This window comes from Papio anubis, chromosome 3 (genome assembly GCF_008728515.1).
Source record: "Papio anubis isolate 15944 chromosome 3, Panubis1.0, whole genome shotgun sequence".
Taxonomy (NCBI): Eukaryota; Metazoa; Chordata; class Mammalia; order Primates; family Cercopithecidae; genus Papio; species Papio anubis.
In genome coordinates, this window is record NC_044978.1 from 123,452,229 (window position 1) to 123,476,328 (window position 24,100).

Consider the following 24,100-nt stretch of genomic DNA (forward strand, 5'->3'; position numbering starts at 1 on the left):
CTGTCCAGCAATGTCAGATAACAGTTTATTCATCCCCCGGCCCCTGGATGACATTGAAGCATATCAACAGTGACAAAAGTATATTGAATAATTATCTTGAAATTAATACATTATCCCAAACTTAAATAAATGTCATCTGATCAATATATCTTGGAATGGAAAGGGAAGAGAATGTGAAGGGCATCGCTTCATTATTCATTAATTTTAGAGTAATGTAGGCAGATGAAATGGTTATTTCAGAGCACTGCTATTATAGTCACTGGCATTTTAAATAACTCCCAATATTTAACAGTATATATTCCCTTGTTGGAAGAGCTTATAGATGTTAACACTTTGGCTTCCAGATTCTACTGTTCTGAGAAGTCAACTGACAATATTCAAAGGCCATTACTTTTATTTCTCTCTTTAAAAACTGTCTTTCCATTTTCGTTGGTAACTGGTAGCTATGGCATATACTTGTCTTAAGTCCTCATGAAATAGCCTATTAATGTTGCAGTCTTAAGGATTCTAATTGTTCCATTAATCATATTCCCAAAGATAAAATAAATAACTCAATTATATTTCATTGCTCTAGTGTGTAAATGAGAGGTATAGGATCATACCTCCCAGAACTTATATAAACCAGTATGGGAAATATTTTAAAGGGAACAGAATGTATAGTAAGAGGAAATTAGTAGTTAACTTCAGTAGCTAAATTATGACCAAAGGTAATGATTAATGCAAATATACTCTATTTTTTTACTATCCTATTTAATTGGAAATCAGTACATTTCCATATATGGTGATTGTAATATAAGTATTGCATTTATAATTTATAGTCATATTTGAACAGTGTACCCACTTCCAAAAAGAAAATACTGATAAAATTGTCAAAAACATTTTTTTAAGTATGTCAAGGCAAAGATAATGCATGTTTAAAATTAAAATATTGAGCTTTATTGTTAGTTAACCCTAAAATGATTTCATGATAGAATCCTTCATTTATGATTAATGAGAAAGAAAATGTAGCCACAGAATCCACTGAAATAAAATTAGCTAGCAGAGATGAAGGAGGTTCTATCAAACCAGTGAGTGATTAGTGATTGATAGTTGGTAAAATTCATAGAAAGTAAACAAACAAACCATTCAAAAGCATTCAAGATCTGATTCTAAAGAAAATAAGTTAGCTAGAGACTTCTACTTAGCAATGCTCCAGCTCTCAAGTATATATGCAGTTTAAATGGGAAATGACTTTGCTAATTAGGCATCTTTGTATTTTCTGCCTCATGAAGTCTTTGACTTATGTCAGTTCTCAGGCAGATGTAACAAGGGAGGTACTCAGTTTCCAGCCATCACCACAGATCCATGACACACCTTCTTGTTTTACAGGCTTGTACATTTCACACGGAGAGTGGCCACCTGTGCTGGGACTCAGGGCAGTTTTATGACCTCAATACAGAGAAAGTAACATAATTTTTACAGCCTTAGTTGTTCTATGACCTGATGAAAGTGAATTCAGGGCACCAGGCTGACATTCTCTTACAGTAGCTAATAACATGATTATAATATACCTGAAATGCAAAAAAACATTTTACCCGATAGTGCAGAAATAGTTGATAATATGTGAGTATTCCTGACACCTTAAAATTTAATTTTTTAGTGATTTAGAATATACTTAATACTTTTTCTTATTAATCCAGAAACCATTATGTCATGAAAATCTACACTCCTTTGCTTTCCATTTGAAATGATATTTTTTTTCTTCATACCTAGTCATATAAAATCAAACCACCTTTAAATGCAGATTATAGCATTTCTCTATCAGGCTTTTCCTCCTAACTTCATGTCAGTTGCTCTTCCTCCTTTAAACTTCTAATGTGATATTTCTCAAAGTATTTTCTGTGGATGGTCTGCATCAGAATCACCAACACTAAAATCAATTAAATTTAAACGAATTTCAATTAACTTAAAAAACAACAACAAAAAATACTCAGACCACCCTCCAGAATGACTGAGTCAAAATTTAATATCCATTATCCATGTGCTTTATTTTGAGCCTATGCTTTAATTATATAATATTTGGAGAAATTTCTTACATTGTGATTATTTCTAAGCCTGCTATGAACCTGCTGTATTATAGGAACTTATTTTTTGTGTTATATTTTCTACTAGGCTATAAACTCATGAGAGTAAGGACACTGTCTTTTCTTTTTCTTTTCCTTTTCTTTTTTTATGTTTTACTTTGTTTTGTCTGGCAGACAATTTTTTTTTTAAATTTCAACAGTTTTGGGGGAATAGGTGGTGTTTGTTTGCATGGAAAAGATCTTTCATGGTGATATCTGCGATTTTGGTGCACCCGTCACCCAAGCAGTGTACACTATACCCAATGTTTAGTATTTAATCGCTCAGCTGCTTCCCACTCTTCCTGCCTAGTTGCCAAAGTCCATTATGACATCTTTATGCCTATGTGTCCTTACAGTTTAGCTCCCACTTACAAATGAAAATACATAATTGTCTCCAACTCCATCCAGGTGTCTGTGAATGCCATTATTTCATTCCTTTTTAGAGCTGAGTAGTATTCCATGGTGTATATCTACCACATTTTCTTTGTTCACATGTTGGTTGAGGGGAATTAAGACTGGTTCCATATTTTTCCAATTGCAAATTGTGCTGCTATAAACATGTGTGTGCAAGTATCGTTTTCATATAATGACTTTGTTAGTGGAATTGCTGAATCAAATGGTAGTTCTACTTAGTTACTTATGGAATCTCCATACTACTTTCCTATAGTGGTTGTATTAGTTTACATTCCTACCAGCAGTGTAAAAGTGTTCCTTGTTTTGTCACATCCACACCAACATCTGTTATTTTTTGAATTTTTAACTATGGTCATTTTTGCAAGAGTAAGGTGGTATTGCATTGTGGTTTTGACTTGCATATCCCTGATAATTGGTGATGTTGAGCATTTTTTCATATGTTTGGCCATTTGTATGTCTCCTTTTGAGAACTGTCTATTCATGTCCTTTCCCACATTCTTGTGGGATTGTTTATTTTGTTTGTTCTTGCTGATTTGTTTGAGTTCCTTGTGCATTCTGTGTATTAGTCCTTTGGTGGATACATAGTTGGTGAATATTTTCTTTCACTCTGTGGGTTGTCTATTGACTCTGCTAATTATTTCTTTTGCTGTGCAGAAACTTTTCAGTTTAATTAAGTTCCATCGATTTATCTTTGTTTTCGTTGCATTTGCTTTTGGGTTCTTGGTTATGAACTCTTTGCCTAAGTCAATGGCTAGAAGAGTTTTTCGATGTTATGGTTTCAGATGTTAGATATAAGTCTTTGATCCATCTTAAGTTTATTTTTGTATAAGGTGGAAGATAGGATCCCGTTTCTTTCTTCTACATGTGGCTTGCCAATTATCTGAGCATCAATTGTTGAATAGGATGTCCATTCCCCACCTTTATGTTTTTGTTTGCTTTGTCAAAGGTTATTTGGCTGCAAATATTTGGCTTTATTTCTGGGTTCTATATTCTGTTCCACTGGTCTACATACCTATTTTTATACCAGTACCAGGCTATTTTGGTAACTACAGCCTTGTAGTACAGTTTAATGTTGGGTAATGTGATGCCTCCTGATTTGTTCTTTTTGCTTATTTAGATACCAGTACCATGCTGTTTTCATAACTGTAGCCTTGTAGTACAGTCTGAATTTGGGTAATGTAATGTCTTTATATATGTGTATGTGTATGTGTGTGTATATATATACACACACATATATACATATATATTTGCATTCAAATATGTATATACATATATACATATTTTTGAATGAATACATTTGAATGAATACATATGCATTCAAATATGTATATATGTATATATATTTGAATGAATATATATGTATATATACATGTATACATATACACACACACATATATATACACACACACAATTTTTTTTTTTTTTTTTGCTTTGTCTTGCTTAGGCTATGTGTACACCCTTTAGTTTCACATAAATTTTAAGATTGCTTTTCCAAGGTCTGTGAAGAATTATGATGGTATTTTGATAGAAATTGCATTGAATTTGTAGATTGCTTTTGGCAGTATGGTCGTTTTACAATATTGATTATGCCCATCCATGAACATGTGTTTCCATTTGTTTGTGTCATCTATGATTTCTTTCAGCAGTGTTTTGTAGTTTTCCTCGTAGAGATCTTTCAGCTCCTTGACTAGTTATATTCCAAAGTATTTTATTTTAGTTTTTTTAGAACTGTTGCAAAAGGGAGTGGATTCTTGATTTGATTCTCAGCTTGGTGATTGTTGGGGTATAGCAGTACTACTGATTTGTGTACATTGATTTTGTATCCTGAAACTTCACTGAATTTATTTATCAGATCTAGGAGCTTTTTGGATGAATCTGTAGGGTTTTATTAGTATAAGATTATTCAGTTGGTGAACAGCAACAATTTGACTCCCTGTTTACTGATTTGAATTCCCTTTATTTCTTTCTCTTGTGTGATTGCTCTTGCTAGGACTTCCAATAAATGTTGAATAGCAGTGAAAGTGTTCATCCTCGCCTTGTTGTGGTTCTTGGGGGAATACTTTTAACTTTTCCCCATTCTGTAGAATGTTGGCTGCAGGTTTGTGATAGATGGCTTTTATTACCTTGAGGTATGTCCCTTCTAAGATGATTTCTGCTAAGGGTTTTAATCATAAAGTGATGCTGGATTTTGTCAAATGCTTTTTCTGCATCTATTGAGATGATCATATAATTTTTGTTTTTAAATCTGTTTATGTGATGTATCACATTTATTGACTTGTGTATGTTAAATTATCCCTGCATCCTTCATATGAAACCCACTTGATCATGGTGTATTATCTTTTCGATATGCTATTGGGCTGATACTTTGTTGGGGATATTTGCATCTATGTTCATTCATCAGGAACATTGTTCTGTAGTTTACTTTTTTTTGTTATGTCCTCTCCTGGTTTTGGTATTAGGGTGATACTGGTCTCATAAAATGATTCAGGGAGGATTCCCTTTTTCTTTGTTTTTTGGAATAGTTTCAGTATGATTGGTACCAACTCTTTTTTTGAAGGCCTCTTTTTTGAATCTTTCTTGATTATTCCCTTAGCTGAAAATCTGTCTGGTCATGGACCTTTTTTTGTTGGCAAGTTTTAAATTACCATTTCAACATTGTTACTTGTTATTGGTCTGTTCAGAGATTCTATATTTTCCCGGTTTAACCTAGCATGATTGTATATTTCCAGTAATTTATCCATCTCCTTTAAGTTCTCTAATTTGTGCACATAAAGGTCTCAATAGTAATGTTGAATGATCTTTTCTATTTCTGTGATATTGGTTGTAATATCTCCTATTTCATTTCTAATTGAGCTTATTTGGATCTTCTCTCTTCTTTTGTTGGTTAATCTTTCTAATGGTTTTCAGTTTTGTTTATTTTTTCAAAGAACCAGCTTTTTGTTTCATTTATCCTTTGTATTTTTATTTGTTTATTTCATTTAGTTTTGCTCTGATCTTTGTTGTTTCTTTTCTTCTACTGGGTTTGAGTTTGGTTTGTTTCTGTTTCTCTACTTTCTTGAGATGTGACCTTATATTGTCTATGTGTGCTCTTTCAGATTTTTTGATATATTGGCATTTAATGCCATGAACTTTCCTCTGAGCAGTGCTTTTGCTGTATCCCTGAGGTTTTGATAAGTTGTGTCATTATTATTAGTCAGTTCAAAGAATTTTTAATTTCCATCTTGATTTCATTTTTTACCCAAAGATTATTCAGGAGCAGGTTATTTAATTTCCATGTATTAGTATAGTTTTGAGTGTTCCTTTTGGAGTTAACTTCCAATTTTATTCCACTGTTGTTTGAGAGAATACTTAGTATAAGTTTGATTTTCTTAAATTTATTGAGACGAGTTTCATGGCCCATCAAATATGATCTATTTTGGGGAATTTTCCATATGTTAATGAATAGAATCAACTATATTCTGCAGTTGTTGGGCAGAATGTTCTATAAATATCTGTTAAGTCCATTTGCTGTAGATATAGTTTAAGTCCATTGTTTCTTTTTTGACTTTTTGTCTTGATGACCTATCTAGTGCTGTTAGTGGAGTATTAAAGTTCCCTAATATTATTCTGTTGCCATTTATCTCATTTCTTATGTCAAGTAATACCTGTTTTATAAATTTATGCAGAGTTAGGTGCATGTATATTTAGGATTGTGATATTTTCCTGTTGGAATGATCCTTTAATCTTTATATATTATCTCTTTGTCTTTTTCAAACTGTTGTTCTTTCAAGTCTGTTTTGCCTAATATTAGAATAGCCATTCCTGCTGAATTTTGATTTCCATTTGCATGGAATATCTTTTTCCAACCCTTTACCTTAAGTTTATGTGAGTCTTTATGTGTTACGTGAGTCTCTTGAAAACAGCAGATACTTGGTTAGTAAGTTTTTATCCATTATGCCATTCTGTATCTTTTAAGTGGAGCATGTAGGCCATTTACATTCAATGTTAGTGTTGAGGTGTGAGATACTGTTTTATTCATTTTGCCAGTTGTTGCCTGAATACCTTGTTTGTTTGTTTGTTTGTTTGTTTTTCATTGTATTATTGTTTTATAGGCCCTGTGAGATTTATAGTTTAAGGAAGTTCTATTTTGTTGTATTTTGAGGTTTTGTTTCAAGATTTAGAACTTCTATTGGTATTTCTTGTAGTGGTAAGTTTGGAGTGGTAGCTTCTCTCAGAATTTGTTTATCTGAAAAAGACTTTCTGTCTTCTTCATTTATAAACCTTAGTTTTGCTAGATACAAAATTCTTGGCTGGCAGTTATTTTGTTTGTGGAAGCTAAAGGTAAGTTCCCAATCCCTCTAGCTTGTAGGGTTTCTGCTGAGAAATCTGCTGTTAATCTGATAAGTTTTCCTCTATATGTTAACTTAGGCTTTTGTCTCAGAGCTCTTAAGATTCTTTCCTTCATCTTGACTTTAGATAACCTGATGACTATGTGCCTATGTGATGATCTTTTTGTGATGAATTTCCCTGGTGTTCTTTGAGCTTCTTGTATTTAGATGTTTAGATCTCTAGCAACACCAGGGTAGTTTTTCTTGATTATTCCCTCAAAGATGTTTTCCAAACTTTCAGATTTCTCTTTTTCCTCAGGAATGCCAGTTATTCTTAGTTTAGCTATTAACATAATCCCAAATTTCTTGGAGGCTTTATTTTTTTAAATTCTTATTTCTTTGTCTTTGTTGGATTGGGTTAATTCCAAAGCTTTGTCTTCAAACTCTGAGGTTCTTTTTTCTACTTTTTCTAGTCTATTGGAGACACTTTCCAGTGCATTTTGTATTTCTGTAAATGTGTCTTTTATTTCCATAAGTTGTAATTGTTTTTCTTTATGATATCCATTTCTCTGGGGAAGTTTTCATCCATATCCTGTATTGTGTTTTAATTCCTTTACATTTGTTTTCACCTTCCTCTGGTATCTCCTTGAGTAGTAGCTTAATAATCAACCTTCTGAATTCATTATCTGGCAATTCAGAGATTTCTTTTTGGTATGGATACATTGTTGAGGAACTAGTTTGGACTTCTGGGGCTGTTATAGAAACTTGTTTTGTCATATTACCAGAATTACTTTCCTGATTGCTTCTAATTTGGGTAGACTATTTCAGTGGAAAAATCTGGAACTCAAAGGCTGCTATTCAGATGTTTTTATCCCACAGTGTCATTGCTTGATGTGGTGATCTTCCCTTCCCCTAGAGATGGGGATTCCTGAGAGCTGGACTCCAGTGATTGTTATTGTTCTTTTGGGTCTAGCCACTCAGTGGGTGGAGCTACCAGTCTCCAGATTGGTGCTGGGGAATGTCTGCAATGATTTCTGTGATGTGATCCACTTCAGGTTTCCCAGCTGTGCATACTAGCACCTGCTCTGGTAGAGGTGGTAGAGGAGTGAAGTAGACTCCATGAGAGTCCTTGGTTGTAGATATGTTTAGTGTGCTGGCTTTCTTGAATGCTGGTTATGATAGCAATGAGGTTGCCATGTGGACAGACGCAGGACCTCTTGTTAGTCAGGATGTTGCAGGCAGTGGAATTTGCTATTATTTTTTTCTTCCTTGGAACAGGGTTATTCTGTCATCAGTTGCTATCATGTCCTGAGTTGATTGGCATCCAGCAGGAGGTGATGTTTTCAGGACAGCAACAGTTGTGATAGTAGAAAGGGGATAAAAGCTTACCAATAATTTATGTCTTTGTAATGGGCTACCAGGGCAGCTAGAGAAATACCATCAGGTAGGGGCAGATTTAGGCAGATCTAAGCTCAGAATCTCCTTGGGTGGGGCTTGCCATGGTTACTAAGGGGGATGGTGGGGTGGTTCTCTAGCCAATGGGGTTGGTAGCCAGGGAAGTGGGGGAAAGCAGCTAGCAATAGGCCTCATCTAGCTCCCACACAGTTGGTGAGGCTAGTCTCATTCCCAAAGTGTACTGCTAACAGTTGGACATGGCAACAAAAAGTTGCCATGTTTACCTCCAGGTAGCTTGTCCATGGGACTCAGACCTTGCCCCAGGCTAAAAGCTTCCCTGCTGAGAAAGCAAACACTGTGTTCAGGCCACACCACCCTCCCCCCCCACCGCCCACTGCCCACACTGTGGGCTGCAGGTCCGTGCACTCCTTCTGCAGCAGTTACCATTCAATATCCAATTCTGCTCAAAAGAGTCTGCATCAGTTGAAATCATTACAATGTTCAATTGGAAGCTTCTTTCACCCTGAACCTCTCCCAAATTCTTCTGGCTACCTTCCCCCAAGGGCCCCTGTGAGATATAGTCAGGGATGGCTTCTCTGAGTTTGAGATGGAGAATAGGAGTACCTACAAGGCTCTTCTTGCTACTGCTTCTACTTTTATAGTTCATGCTAAATCTGTTTCAGCTCTAGGTAAGGTTAAATCCTTATCCTGTAATCTGGATTTTTCAGATTCCCCAGTGAGGATTGTCAGGCCTCTGAGCCCAAGCTAAACCATCATATCCCCTGTGACCTGCACGTATATATCCAGATGGCCTGAAGCAACTGAAGATCCACCAAAGAAGTGAAAATAGCCAGTTCCTGCCTTAACTGATGACATTCCACCATTGTGATTTGTTCCTGCCCCACCCTAACTGATCAATTGACTTTGTGACAATATACCCTCCCTGCCCTTGTGATAATGTAGTTTGTGATATTCCCTCACCCTTGTGAAGGTACTTTGTATGATACACCCTCCCCACCCTTGAGAAGGTACTTTGTAATATCCTCCCCCCTTAAGAAGGAGCTTTGTAATATTCTCCCTGCTCTTAAGAATGTACTTTGTAAGATGCATCCCCTGCCCACAAAACATTGCTCCTAACTCCACTCCTATCCCAAACCTGTAAGAACTAACGATAATCCCACCAACATTTGCTGACTCTCTCTTTGAACTCGGCCTGCCTGCACCCAGGTAATTAAAAAGCTTTATTGCTCACACAAAGCCTGTTTGGTGGTCTCTTCACACGGACGTGAATGGCAAGGTTTTGTGTTTGGAGGCAGGTTTTCCCCTCTCGCCCTTGGTAACTCACAGTTTTTCTCCTGTCTCATGGAATTTGCAGAGGCATGCTGCTTCTTTCAAAGAATCTGTGAATTATTTCAGTTTTCTTGGTACATTCCTGTGGTGGTTCTTGGAGCAAAATCCACTGTATGAGTCTCCACACACTGTTCCGTCTGTCCATTGTGTGAGTCTCCACACACTGTTCCGTCTGTCCATTGTGTGAGTCTCCACACACTGTTCTGTCTGTCCAAGTGGGAGCTACACAATTGTCCTGTCTCCTATCTGTCATCTTCCTCCTAAACCCCCATCTTTTCTTCAGCCTCTCATCTTCACCCCTGCATATACACATATACATGCACACAAAGTTGTCACAAAGCCCTTCAAGAATATTTTGAATACTTATCTGAGTATATAAAGTAGAGATCTGAAGCTCTAAAAATGAAAGTTTTTAAAAATAAAATTTGGCTTAGGATGTGGAATCTGTCCTCATATCATTAACAAAAATATGCTTTGGATACCACTTACGCAGTCCTCCAACACCTATATCAGTCAACAGGCCAACACAAAACAGATGGCACACTCCAAATAAGGCACCTGGAGGAGGGTGCATCTACAAAGGACCTAGTTACAGAGGTGTTAAGTATAGGGGAACCGCGAGAGGTTGTGTCGCAATCTAAGACTTAGTAAAGAGAAGAGAGAAGAGATTAGTTTACAGAGAATTTAGAACAGTGACCTGGACAAAGGTCAGCTTACTTTGCAGGGAGAGAGTTAGGCAAGTAATGCCCTGACCTCATTCTGCAACTCCCCTCTAAACTTCTGGGGCTCCCCATTGGCTGAACATAGGGGACGTTAGAAGACATGAGAACCTCTCAAAATCCATACCGGCCAGCCTCTCAGAAAAGATAGGAGAGTGAAAAACTGGTAGAAAGTGGACTTAAAGGAAAAAGTGAAAGATTCTCAGGACAATATTCTTATTCAGAAGTTATACAAAGATTAATTAAATATATAATATATACTGGAAAAATTAGAATTATAAACAATAAACTTTCTATCAGTCAACTGTGATTCATTATTTTACTGTCTAGATGGACAAAAAGTCAAGTTAGAGGTGTGTGTGTGTGTGTGTGTGTGTGTGTGTGTGTGTGTGTGTGTATGTGAACATATATTTGACTTTGTTAATGAGGCACTGACTAAAAATTTTTAAAATCATTAGATCATACAAAGAGAATTTAGGCACCAGGATTTAAACTATTTTGTCAACAGTACTTTTTCTTTACTTTGTCTTGGTTTGGTTTTCATTGGCTTGTTTTGTTACGAAGTGGACCATCAGTGCTGAGAGCAGAGCCTTTGCTTTATCCACTAAAAGATACGGGAGACCCCAGAAGTGAGAAGAATTACTAAGAGAAAGATAAGGAATCTTCAAAAATTTTATAGAACAAGCAGATTTTTTGTAGGTATAGTTGTGAGAGAAGAATGTTATAGTATACATCAGGGGGCTTGGAATTATTCTAGAAATTTTGCAAAGTGTTTTTTTGCCTAAAAGTTAGCAAATTAACTCCACCTTCATGAATTCTCACAGCTTGGGGAGGAGACAGACATACATACACATCAGGTCAATTCAGTAAGTTTACATAGTCCTTTTCATTCACCAGGGCATAAGAGATTCAACGTTGAAGAAAAATAGGCTGTTTGTGCTCTCATTGATTTTATATTCTAATAAAAGGAAAATACAATAAAACATATAGTAACATGAAAAATATTAGATGGTGATAATTGCTATGCAGAAAACTAAAATGGAAAATTACATAATATGATAAACGTGATTATCTGCTTTATATTGAATAAACAGGGAAGGCCTCTTAGGTGGTAATGGGTTGAGATCTGAGTGACAGAAGAGTGTCTGCCATAAGAAGATCAGTGAGAAGATTCTGGTGAGAAACAATATTACCTACCAAGACCTCAAGGTAAGAGAAGCAGGATTTGCCTACACAACTGAAAGAAGGCCAGTAATTCTGGCATTCAGTAAAATGATGCCAAATAATATAGGTATTGTTAAGCCAAGGTAAGAAGTTTGAATTTTGTTCCAAATATATAAGAAGCCATTGTCTAAGAAGTGGCATGATTTTAATTCTATTTTAATTGATCACCAAGGCTGCTCTATGGAGCACAGACTGGTGGGATGAGAGTGAAAGCAGAGAATACAGGAAGCTATGATACCAGTTCAGGAGAGAGGCAATGGGGGCTTAGACCGAACGAAAGTAGTCAATTTAGCAATCTTTTAAACACATAGGCAATATAGCAATTGACTATGAGGATGAAATAGATACATTCAAAGCCTACTTTATCGATAAATTGACAGGACTTTTAATTGAGAGACTGGATGTGAGGTTGATAAAATGAAAAAGAATACCTGATATAATTTTGGCCAATAGGCATGTAAATACACTATTTCGGCACAGTGCTATGATTGCTGCAAAGCTAATGTATGCAGAGTTCAATGGACATGTAGAAAAAGATGAGTCTAAGATTTCCTGAGGGAATCTAAGAATGCTGTACAATGGATTTGAAGGATGAACATATCTGAGTACTGAGTAGAGGTAAAGAGTGCAATTCTGGACTTGCATGTCATCACCAGTGGAACTTCTTCCCTCTACTCCCTACTCATATTTCTCATTTCCCTATGTTTCTGATATTAATTAATGACATCACCACATGTTTAACCTTCAAAGTTACACCTTTTAATTCTCTACCACTGCCCCCTCCACACATACTCACACACAAAAGCCTAGAGCAAATATAATCAATAATGGGAAAATACTGGAAGCATTCTCTTCAGAATAAGGGAATGATAAGAATGACTATGATCACCAATTTTATTTGATAATTCTTCTGTATTTTTAATTAATATACTAAGACAAGAAAAATAAATTTAAGATTTAATGATTGGTTAGGAAGACATTATGTTTTATTCTCAGATGATAGTACCTAAAAATCTGAAAAATCTATACATAAATTTTTAGAAATAAGATATTATTAAGGTAAATAGCATATATAGTAGCAACAAATAGAAGATTTAATGAGATAAATACTTTTGTATTTAATATAACAACAAAATACTTAAAAATCATGAAGGAAAAAGTCTTAAAAATGCATGAAGCTTGTATCCAGAATACTGTAAAACTTTTGCAGAGGACATTAAAATATTTTTAAAAATTAAGAGATAACCCAAATTGTTTTTTAAAACTCAAGATTACAAAGATGCTGCTTTGTATTAAATAAATGCATAGATTCAACATAATTAAAATGAAGATTTCAAAGAGTTTTTCATGAAATTTGACAAGCTAAAAGGAGAACAACTGGCTAAGTCTAGCCAGAATATTCCTGAAAAGGAAACTCAGAATAGGAGTTTATAATACAGGATGTCAAAACTTTCAAATAATTAAGACAGTTTAACCAATAGAAATAAGATAAAATAAGAAATGAAAAAAAGTTAGAAAGTCTATCAACAAGCCATAAAGATACAGACCTCTAATTGGTCTAGATAAGAAGCATTGCGTATCTGTGTATGTAGGAGAGACTATTCAACGAATGCTGTTAGAACAAGCAAGGACCATATGTAAAAAATATAATTATATCTCTACCTCACAATGTACAATTATAGATAAATTAAGCACTCAAAAATGAAAAGCAAAATTTAAAAATTTAAAAGACAATGCATATCATTCTGAGATTAGATTAGAGAAGGATTTCTTAAATTTAAGAAGTGCTATTCATAAAAAGAGATTGCTAAATTGACTATATTAAATTTAAAAAATAAGACACAAACTTGAAAAATATATTTGCATGAAATATAATGGACAAAATACTGGTATATGCCAATCCTTATATTTGTTATGTAACATTCATAATAGCTAATCAAAATTATAAGGTCAAAGACAAACAGCATTACAGGAAATTGACAAAAGTAATGAATAGGCATATCACCAAAGATAAATTATTGAACAGCTTTTTATATGAGCAAACATATGTAATTCACTAGTAATTTGGAAAATGCAAAAATAAGGCTACAATTAGATACCATTTTGTACTTACTAGATTGACACAAATTGAGAAACCCGACAGAACCAATACTGGAGAGGATGTAGGCTAATGGGAACATTTAAACATTGTTGTGGGGTTATAATGAATTTGGCCAAATGATTTGACCTCTCCAAGCCTCATTTTATGAGTAAAAAATTAAGAAAATAATAGAACTCATCCATAGGTCTGTTATAGTAACTAATTGAGAAAATATGCAGCACAAGAGCTACCATATTAAATGCTTGCTATGAGACAGACACTGTGCTATATATGTATTTCTACGTGCATAAAAGTCCTGAAATTATACTTCTTAACATTCTTTATTTTAGTAGCTTTCTACTTTGTGCTAGACAAACTTGCCTTTTTTTGTAAAATGAGAAGACTGAACTAAATAATAAACACGGGGACTTTATCTTGTGTTGTTGTTTCTCCAGCATCTGGAACAGCATCTGGTTCTTAACAGGTACTCAATAAATTGGGTTGAATTAATGAATTCACATATTTGCATAAGATATCATGGTTTATAATATACTCTTCCTATATTATCATAATTAATTTTAGCATACACACTACATGCTTTGTTGTAATCCATACATTTCCTTCCAAGGTAAGATGTATTAATTGAAGATAATTTTCATACAATTATGCTGATATTTACTGCATTGTTTAGTGACTGCACCTATAGAATGTATATAGTATACAATGTATAAATATATGACAGATTTGATATAGCTCCTAATAGAGACTAATCAAAGATGAACATACAAGTTATATTTCTCAAAAGACTATTAGAGGTTTTGAGCAGAAGAATCATGAGATTTGAGTTACACTTTTATATTTTTTAAAAAATCGCTTTGGATGGAGTATTGAGAACAGATCATGAAGGGATAAGAGTAGAAATAAGGAAACCAAAAATAATACAGAATAGAGCTAATGATGTCTCGAACCAGGATGGTAGCAGTGTATATTGTTTCTGAAAATAGGACATTTGAAAGTAGGACGACAACAGGATTTTCTGACAAATTGGACATGTGATGCTAGAGAAAGATAGGAGTTGAAAGGAATGCCAATGATATTTATCTGAGCAAACAGAAGGATGGAAATGAGGAAGACAGCAGGTGGAGTAGGATTAGATAATGCACAAAGCTATGGTGATGTTGACAAGTGGAGTTTCAATGATGTGAAGGGACTCAGTTGGAATAGGATTAGGAGAGCCTGAAAAAAGAATTCTAAAAGACAAGCATGGGAAACTTTTACTCTTAGTGCAATTTATTTATGACTACATTAGAAGGAAAAACAATGATCATCTGATAAGATCTGACCCAAAATCATATATAAAATATCAAAATTTTATTTTTTAGTTTTTAAAAATTTCTATGTTTTAATTTATTATCCATTTATTCACTTTATGAGTTTCATAAAAAATTTTAAAAACGGATTCTGTACATTTTTTAGTCTACTCTATTTCTGTTAAGAAATGCATACTCTTTTTTCAAAAATTAACTTTTATTTTAAGGTCAGCATACATATGCAAATTTGTTATATAGGTAAACTTGTTTCATGGGGGCTTGTTGTACAGATTATTTTGTCACCTAGATAATATGTCTAGTACCAATTAGTTATCATTCCTGATCCTGTCCCTCCTCCCACACTCCACCTTGTAATAGGCCCCCGTGTATGTTATTCCCCTCTACGTGCCCATGTGATCTCACTGTTTAGCTCCCAACTATACATGAAAACTTGTGGTATTTGGTTTTCTGTTCCTGCATTAGTTTTCTAAGGATAATGGCCTCCAGTTTCATCCATGTTCCCGCAAAGGATATAATCTCATTCTTTCTCCACCCCTCCCCGACTTTTTCCTTTCTCTTAAAAAAAAAAAAAAAGGATACATGTGCTGAATGTACAACTTTGTTATATAGGTGTAATGTGTGTTATGGTGGTTTGCTGCATCTATTGACCCATCCTCTAAATTCCCTTCCCTTAACCCTGACCCCATAATAAGCCCTGGTATGTGTTGTTCCCCTTCCCTGTGTCCATGTGTTCTCAATGTTCAACTTCTCTCATGAGTGAGAATATGCAGTGTTTGGTTTTCTGTTCTGGTGTTAATTTGCTGAGAATGAGGGCTTCCAGCTTTATCCATGTCCCTGCAAAAGACATGACTGCATTCCTTTTTATGACTGTATAGTATTCCACGGTGTATATGTACCACATTTTCTTTATCCAGTCTATCATTAATGGGCATTTGCATTGGTTATATGTCTTTCCTATTGTAAATAGTGCTGCAATCAACATATGTGTGCATGTGTCTTTATAATAGAATGACATATTCCTTTGGGTTATATCCAGTAATGGGATTGCTGGGTCAAATGGTATTTCTTGATCCAGGTCCCTGAGGAATCGCCATTCTGTCTTCCACGATGGCTGAGCTAATTTTCATTCCCACCAACAGTGTAAAAGCATTTCTATTTTTCCACAGCCTCGCCAGCATCTATTGCTTCCTGACTTTTTAATAATCGCCATCCTGACTGGCATGAGATTGTATCTCATTGTGGTTTTGATTTGCATGTCTCTGATGATCAGTGAGGTTGAAATTTTTTTTTTTCCATATGTTTGTTGGCTGCATAAATGTCTTCTTTTGAGAAGTGTCTGTTTATATCCTTCACCCACTTTTTGATGGGGTTGTTTTTTTTTCTTGTAAATATTTTTAACTTCCTTGTCACTTCTGGATATTAGACCTTTGTCATATAGGTAGACTGCAAAAATTTTCTCCCACTTTGTAGGTTACCTGTTCACTCTGATGATGGTTTCTTTTGCTGTGCAGAAGCTCTTTAGTTTAATTAGATCCTATTTGTCAATTTTGGCTTTTGTTGCAATTGCTTTTGGTGTTTTTGTCATGAAATCTTTGCCCATACCTATGTCCCAAATGGTATTGCCTAGATTTTGTTCTAGGGTTTTTATGGTTTGGGGTTTTACATTTAGGTCGTTAATTCATCTTGAGTTAATTTTTGTATAAGGTGTAAGAAAGGGGTCCAGTTTCAGTTTTCTGTATATGACTAGCCAGTTTTCCCAGAACCATTTACTGAATAAGAGATCCCTTCCTCATCGTTTGCTTTTGTCAGGGTTGTCAAAGATCAGATGGTTGCAGATGTATGGTGTTATTTCTGAGGTCTCTGTTCTGCTCCATGGGTCTATATGTCGATTTTGGTACTAGTACTATGTTGTTTTCATTACTGTAGCCTTGTAGTATAGTTCAAAGTCAGGTAACATGATGCCTCCAGCTTCATTCTTTCACTTAGGATTTTATTGGCTATACAGAATATTCTTTGATTCCATATCAAATTTAAAACTGGTTTTTAAAATTCTGTGAAGAATATCAATGGTAGTTTGATGGGAATAGCATTGAATGTATAAGTTACTTTGGACAGTATGGCCATTTTCACAATATTGATTCTTCTTATCCATGAGGATGGAATGTTTTTCCATTTGTTTGTGTCCTCTCTGATTTCCTTGAGCAGTGGTTTGTGGTTCTCCTTGAAGAGGTACTTCACAACCCTTGTTAGCTATATTCTTAGGTGTTTTATTCTCTTTGTAGCAATTGTGAATGGGAGTTCATTCATGATTTGGCTATCTGCTGGCCTATTGTTGGTGTAAAGGAATGCTTGTGATTTTTGCACATTTATTTTGTATCCTGAGACTTTGCTGAAGTTGCTTATCAGTTCAAGAAGTTTTTGAGTTGAGATGATGGAGTTTTCTTAATATACAATCATGTCATCTGCAAACAGAGACAACTTTACTTCCTCTCTTCCTATTTGAATACCCTTTATTTCTTTCTCTTGCCTGATTGCCCTGACCAGAACTTCCAATACTATGTGAAATAGGAGTGGTGAGAGAGAGCCTCTTTGTTTTGTGGCAGTTTTCAAAGCAAATGCTTCCAGCTTTGCTCATTCAGTATGATATTGGCTGTGCGTTTGTCATAAATAGTTCTTATTATGTTGAGATATGTTCCATCAATACCTAGTTTGTTGAGAGTTTTTAACATGAAGCGATGTTGAATTTTATGAAAGTCCTTTTCTGCATCTATTGAGACGATCATTTGCTTTTTGTCATTTGTTCTGTTTATGTGATGGCTTATGTTTATTGATTTGTGTGTGTTGAACCAGCCTTGCATCCCAGGGATGAAGCCAACTTGATTGTGGTGGATAAGCTTTTTGATGTGCTGCTGGATACATTTGCCAGTATTTTATTGAGGATTTTCACATTGATATTCATCAGGGATATTGGTCTGAACGTTTTTTTAGTTGTGTCTCTTCCCAGTTTTGGTGTCAGGATGATGCTGGCTTCATAAAATGAGTTAGGGAGGAGTCCGTCCTTTTCAATTGTTTAGAATAGTTTCAGAAGGAATAGTACAAGCTCCTCTTCATATTTCTTGTAGAATTCAGCTGTGAATCCTTCTGGTCGTGGGCCTTTTTTTTTTTTTTTTGGTTGGTAGGCTATTAATTACTGCCTCAATTTCTGAGCTTGTTGTAGATCTATTCAGGGATTCCAGTTCTTCCTGGTTTAATCTTGGTAGGGTGTATGCACCCAGGAATTTATCCATTTCTTCTAGATTTTCTAGTTTATTTGCATAGAGATGTTTATAGTATTCTCTGATGGTAGTTTGTATTTCTGTAGAGTCAGTAGTGATCCCTGTTATCATTTTTTTATTGTGTCTTTTTGATTCTTCTCTTTTTTTCTTCTTTATTAGTCTAGCTAGCAGTCTATCTGTTTTGTTAATTTTTTCAAAAAACCAACTCCTGGATTTGTTGATCTTTTGGAGGGTTTTTCATTCTCTATCTCCTTCAGTTCTTCTCTGATCTTATCTATTTAATGTCTCCTGCTAGGTTTTCAATTAGTTTGCTCTTGCCTCTCTAGTTCTTTTAATTGTGATATTAGGATGTTGATTTGAGATAATCCTAGCTTTCTGATGTGGGCATTTGGTGCTATAAATTTCCCTTTTGACACTGCTTTAGCTGTGTCCCAGAGATTCTGGTACATTGTCTTTTTGTTCTCATTGTTTTCAAAGAACTTCTTAATTTCTGCCTTAATTTCATTGTTTACCCGGGAGTCATTCAGAAGCAGGTTTTTCCATTTCCATGAAATTGTGTGGCTTTGAGTCGTAATTTGATTGCACTGTGGTCTGAGAGACTGTTTGTTATGATTTCAGTTCTTTTGCATTTGCTAAGGAGTGTTTTACTTTTAATTACGTGGTAAATTTTAGAAAAAGTGCCATGTGGCACTGAGAAGAATGTATATTCTGTTGATTTGGGGTAGAGAGTTCTGTAGACATCTACTAGGTCCACTTGGTTCGGAGCCAAGTTCAAGTGGTGGATATCCTTGTTAATTTTCTGTCTTGTTGATCTGTCTAATACTGACTGTGGGATGTTAAAGTCTCCTGCTATTAATGTGTGGAAGTTTGAGACTCTTTGTAGGTCTCTAAGAACTTGTTTTATGAATCTGGTTGCTCCTTTATTTGGTGCATATATATTTAGAATAGTTAGCTCTTCTTGTTAAATTGTTCCCTTTATCATTATGTAATACCCTTCTTTGTCCTTTTTGATCTTTGTTGGTTTAAAGTCTGTTTTGTCAGAGACTGAGATTGTAATCCCTGCTTGTTTTTGCTTTCCATTTGCTTTGTAAATTGTCCTCTATCCCTTTATTTTGAGCCTGTGTGTGTCTTTGCACATAAGATGTGTCTCCTGAATAGAGCACACCAATGGGTTTTGACTCTAATTTACCAGTCTGTGTCTTTAAATTGGGGCATTTAGCCATTTACATTTAAGGTTAGTTTGTTATGTGTCAATCTGATCCTGTCATCATGGTGTTATTTAGTTATTTTGCACACTGGTTGATGCAGTTTCTTCGTAGTGTCATTGGTCTTTATATTTTGGTGTGTTTTTGCAGTGGCTAGTACCAGGTTTCCTTTTCATATGTAGAGCTGCTTGTTTCAGGAGTTCTTGCAGGGTAGGTCTGATGGCAACAAAATTCTCAGCGTTTCCTTGTCTGGAAAAGATTTTCTTTTTCCTTTGCTTATGAAGTTTAGTTTGGTTGGATATGAAATTCCGGGTTGGAAATTACTTTCTTAAGAATATTGAGGGGGGGGCGGAGCAAGATGGCCGAATAGGAACAGCTCCAGTCTCCAGCTTCCAGCGCGAGCGACACAGAAGACAGTTGATTTCTGCATTTTCAACTGAGGTACTGGGTTCATCTCACTAGGGAGTGCGAGACAATCGGTGCTGGTCAGCTGCTGCAGCCCGATCAACGAGAGCTGAAGCAGGGCGAGGCATCGCCTCACCTGGGAAGTGCAAGGGGGAAGGGAATCCCTTTTCCAAGCCAGGGGAACTGAGACACACAACACCTGGAAAATCGGGTAACTCCCACCCCAATACTGCGCTTTACCAAGGATCTTAGCAAACGGGCACACCAGGAGATTATATCCCACACCTGGCCGGGAGGGTCCCACGCCCACGGAGCATGGGCAAAGACTTCATGTCTAAAACACCAAAAGCAACGGCAGCAAAACCCAAAATTGACAAATGGGATCTCATTAAACTAAAGAGCTTCTGCACAGCAAAAGAAACTACCATCAGAGTGAACAGGCAACCTACAGAATGGGAGAAAATTTTTGCAATCTACTCATCTGACAAAGGGCTAATATCCAGAACCTACAAAGAACTCAAACAAATTTACAAGAAAAAAACAAACAACCCCATCAAAAAGTGGGCAAAGGATATGAACAGACATTTCTCAAAAGAAGACATTCATACAGCCAACAGACACATGAAAAAATGTTCATCATCACTGGCCATCAGAGAAATGCAAATCAAAACCACAATGAGATACCATCTCACCCAGTTAGAATGGCAATCATTAAAAAGTCAGGAAACAACAGGTGCTGGAGAGGATGTGGAGAAATAGGAACGCTTTTACACTGTTGGTGGGATTGTAAACTAGTTCAACCATTATGGAAAACAGTATGGCGATTCCTCAAGGATCTAGAACTGGAAGTACCATATGACCCAGCCATCCCATTACTGGGTATATACCCAAAGGATTATAAATCATGCTGCTATAAAGACACATGAACACATATGTTTATTGCGGCACTATTCACAATAGCAAAGACTTGGAATCAACCCAAATGTCCATCAGTGGCAGACTGGATTAAGAAAATGTGGCACATATACACCATGGAATACTATGCAGCCATAAAAAAGGATGAGTTTGTGTCCTTTGTAGGGACATGGATGCAGCTGGAAACCATCATTCTCAGCAAACTATCGCAAGACCAGAAAACCAAACATCGCATGTTCTCACTCATAGGTGGGAACTGAACAGTGAGATTACTTGGACTCGGGAAGGGGAACATCATGCACTGGCGGCTATCATGGGGAGTGGGGAGGGGGAAGGGATTGCATTAGGAGTTATACCTGATGTAAATGACGAGTTGATGGGTGCCGACGAGTTGATGGGTGCAGCACGCCAACATGGCACAAGTATACATATGTATCAAACCTGCACATTATGCACATGTACCCTAGAACTTAAAGTATAATAATAACAAAAAAAAATTAAAAAAGAATATTGAATTATTGAATACTGAATATTGAAGAATATTGAATATTGGGCCCCAATCTCTTCTGGCTTGTAGAGTTTCTGCTGACAGGTCTACTGTTAGTCTGATGCCCTTTCCCTCTGGCTGCCCTTAACAGTTTTCCTTCATTTTGACCTTGGAGAATCTGAAGATTATGTGTCTTGGGATTGACCTTCTCATGCAGTATCTTAATGGTGCTCTCTGTATTTCCTGAATTTGCATTTTGTCATGTCTTTCTAGGTTTGGTAGTTCTCCTGGATAATATCCTGAAGTGTGTTTTCCGGCTTGTTTCCATTCTTCCTGTCTCCTTCTGATACTCTAATCAATCTTAGGTTCAGTCTTTTATGAAGCCCCATATTTTTTGGAGGCTTTGTTCATTCCTTTTCATTTTTTTTCTCTATTTTTGTCTGCATATCTTATTTCAGTAAGTGGTCTCTAAACTCTGATATCCTTTCTCCACTTGATCAGTTTGGCTGTTGATTCACAAAGTTCTCATGCAGTATTTTTCAGCTCCATTAGGTCATTTATGTTCTTCTCTAAACCGGGTATTCTAGTTAGCAATTCATCTATCGTTTCATCAATGTTCTTCACTTCTTTGCGTTGGGTTAGAACATGCTCCTTTAGCTCAGTGTTTTTTATTAACTGTCTTCTAAAGCCTACTTCTGTCAATTTGTCCATCTGATCCTCCATCTAATTCTGAGTCCTTGATGGAGAGACATTGTGATTATGTGGTGGAGAAGAGGCACTCTGGCCTTTTGGGTTTTCAGCATTTTTTGTTGATTCTTTCTCATCTTCATGAGCTTGTCTAGTTTTGGTCTTTGAGGCTGCTGACCCTTGGATAGGGTTTTTGTGGGGGCCTTTTTTGTTGTTGTTGTTGTGGTTGATGCTGTTGTCCCTTTCTGCTTGTTTGTTTTTCTTTCAATAGTCAGGTACCTCTTCTGTAGGGCTGCTGCAGTTTGTTGGGGGTTCACTTCAGGCCCTATTCATCTGATTTGTTCCTGTGCCTGGAGATGTCACTCAAGGAGGTTGGGGAACAGCAAAGATGGGTGCCTGTTCCTTCTTCTGGGACCTCTGACCTAGAGGGGCACCAACTTGGTAGGTTCCTCCTGTATAGGGTGCCAGTAGAATTGCTCCTGTATGGGGTGTCTGATAACCCCTGTTGAAGGGTCTCACTCATTTGGGTGGCATGGGGAGCAGGACAAGTTTAATGAAGCACTTTGTACCTTGGTGGAGAGGGTGTGCTTCGCTGGTGGGAAACCCACTCATTTGGGATGCCTGGATTCCTCAGAACTACCAGGAGGAGAGGCTAAGTCTGCTGGTCCACAGAGACTGCAGCTAACCCTACTCCTAGAGGCTCAAGCCTAAGGATATCCGAATTCTGTCCCTGAGTTTCTGGCTGGAGTTATTGGAGATCCTTCAGGGAAGCCCCACCCAATGAGTTAAGGATAGGTCAGGTTTAGGCCTAAAGAGGTACTCTGGCCACAGACTGCCACAGTTGGTGTGTTGAGCTGTGAGTTTAATTCTTGGGATCAAGCTGTCCAGCCTCCCTGTCTCCAGCAGGGGAAAAGTGCAGCCTGGAGCTTTAGAAATGGATGCTGCCCTCCCCTCCGCAAAGGGAGCTTAGTGTGTGAGGCAGTTGTGAGTCCCAGTGCTAGCTGCTTTCCCTCCACCAAGGAGCTCAAATGGCTTAGACAGCAGGCAGAGGTGCTGGACACCCCTTACCCTGGGAATTTGGTAGGCTTAAGCAGATTGCAGCTGAGACGCTGTAAGAATCTGCACGTTGGGTTGGGACTCTTGGACCCCGTGGCATGGGTTCGCGAGTGGGATCTTCTGATCCGTGTGTTGCACAGTTCCATGGAAAAAGCAGTTTCCTTGGCTGGGTAGCATGCTCACTCACTGCCTCCCTCGGCTGGGGAGAGGGGGTTCCACTTCCCTGTATGGCTCTCTGGTGGGCTGCTGCATCACACTGTTCTTCCTTCTCTCCATGAGTCACACCAGTCTTCTAGTCAATTTTGATGAGAGAACCTGAATATCTTGGTTGCTGGTGAAGAATTCACCTGCTTATGGTTTTTTTTTTTTTTTCCAGTGGGAGCCTCTGAATGCTGTTGCTTCTAGTCAGCCATCTTGGCCCCACCCCCAGCTCATTCTTTTTTTCTTTTTTTTTTTTTTTGAGACAGAGTCTCGCTCTGTGGCCCAGGCTGGAGTGCAGTGGCCGGATCTCAGCTCACTGCAAGCTCTGCCTCCCGGGTTCACACCATTCTCCTGCCTCAGCCTCCCGAGTAGCTGGGACTACAGGCGCTCGCCACCTCGCCCTGCTAGTTTTTTGTATTTTTTTTTTTTTAGTAGAGACGGGGTTTCACCGTGTTAGCCAGGATGGTCTCGATCTCCTGACCTCGTGATCCGCCCGTCTCGGCCTCCCAAAGTGCTGGGATTACAGGCTTGAGCCACCGCGCTCAGCCGATCTCATTCTTTTTTATGGCCACATAGTATTCCATGATTTATATGCACCACATTTTCTTTATCCAGTCTATTTGATGGGCATTTAGACTGATTCCATGTCTTTGCTATTGTGAATAGTGCTGCAATGAACATACATGAGCATGTGTCTTTATGATAGAAAGATTTATATTCCTTTAAGTATAAACCCAGTAACGGGATTGCTGGGTCAAACAGTAGTTCAATTTTTAGGTCTTTGAGTAATTGTCACACTGTCTTTCACAATACTTGAATTAATTTACAATTCCACCAACAGAGTGAAAGCATTCCTTTTTCTCTGCAACTTTGCCAGCATGTTATTTTTTGACTTTTCAGTGCTAGCCATTCTGATTGGTATGAGATGCTATCTCACTGTGGTTTTG